The sequence below is a fragment of the Elephantulus edwardii genome, unplaced genomic scaffold (assembly GCF_000299155.1).
Source record: "Elephantulus edwardii isolate Elephantulus edwardi_28Jun2011 unplaced genomic scaffold, EleEdw1.0 scaffold00125, whole genome shotgun sequence".
In the NCBI taxonomy this organism is placed as follows: domain Eukaryota; kingdom Metazoa; phylum Chordata; class Mammalia; order Macroscelidea; family Macroscelididae; genus Elephantulus; species Elephantulus edwardii.
Window position 1 is genome coordinate 615,848 of NW_006399875.1, and position 1,117 is coordinate 616,964.

A 1,117-nucleotide genomic window follows, 5' to 3' on the forward strand; every position below is an offset into this window, starting at 1 on the left:
GGGAAAATAGAACCACTTCAACAAAGGGTGGTGGCAAAACTGGACGGCTACCTGCAGAAAGCTGAAACAGGACCCATTTCTCACACCATACATACACAAAATCAACTCAAGGTGGACCAGAGACTTAGAAGTAAAGCCCAAAACTATAAAGTTCATAAGAGAAAAGTTGAAATAAAACTTAAAAGGCCAAATGTATGATATAAAAAGACTACCAAATACTGCTAGAAATACACAATCTGAAGATTATAAAATTGATGAATGGGACCTTATAAAAATTAAATTCCCGTGCACATCAAAGCCTTTTTTTCGGCTTGCTGCCGCCCTCTGCACCTCCATTACTTCGCCATGGCGCCTTATACAATTGTCTACTTCCCCACTGCGAGGCTGAGCGTATACTGCTGGGGGACCAGGACCAGAGCTGGAAGGAGGTGGTCACCACGGAGACCTGGAAGCAGAGCTAGCTCAAGGCGTCCTGTCTGTACCGGCAGCTCCCCAAGTTTCAGGACGGAGACCTCACCCTGCACCAGTCCAATGTCATCCTGCAGCACCTTGGCTGCTCTCTCGGACTCTAGGGGAAGCACCCACGGGAGGCAGCCTCGCTGGACGTGGTGAATGATGGTAGACCTGTGTTGAAGGTTCTTGACCCTCAACTACACCAACTACAAGGCAGGCAAGGACAACTATGTGAAAGTACTGGCCGGGCACCTGAAGCGCTTTGAGACCCTGCTTTCCCAGCACAAGGGAGGCCAAGGCTTCCTCATGGGTGACCATATCTCCTTCTCTGACTACAACCTGCTGGACCTCCTGCTGATCCACCAGGTGGTGGCTCCCAGCTGCCTGGCCTCCTTCCCTCTGCTCTCGGCCTACGTGGCCAGGCTCAGCGAATGGCCCAAGCTCAAGGCCTTCCTGGCCTCCTCCCCCCCCACCCCCACTCCCACACACTTGAACCTGACCAGCAAAGTAACTGGAAGCAGTGAGGGTATGGGGCCCAGGCCGGGCTGGGCTACCCGCTGCGCTTTTTCCCCAACAGGGTGAAAAGAAAACCTACCTACTGGGAACAAACATTTGGCAATACTGTCTCAGAAAAGAATCTCATAGCAAAAGGTTACAGAATACT

The 1,117-nt window shown here is 51.5% G+C and overlaps 1 pseudogene; it reads left to right on the forward strand.

The window, feature by feature from the left end:
• The first annotated feature begins 345 nt into the window (after positions 1–345).
• Positions 346–1,035, forward strand: LOC102877562 (annotated as a pseudogene).
• The last annotated feature ends 82 nt before the right edge of the window (positions 1,036–1,117 follow it).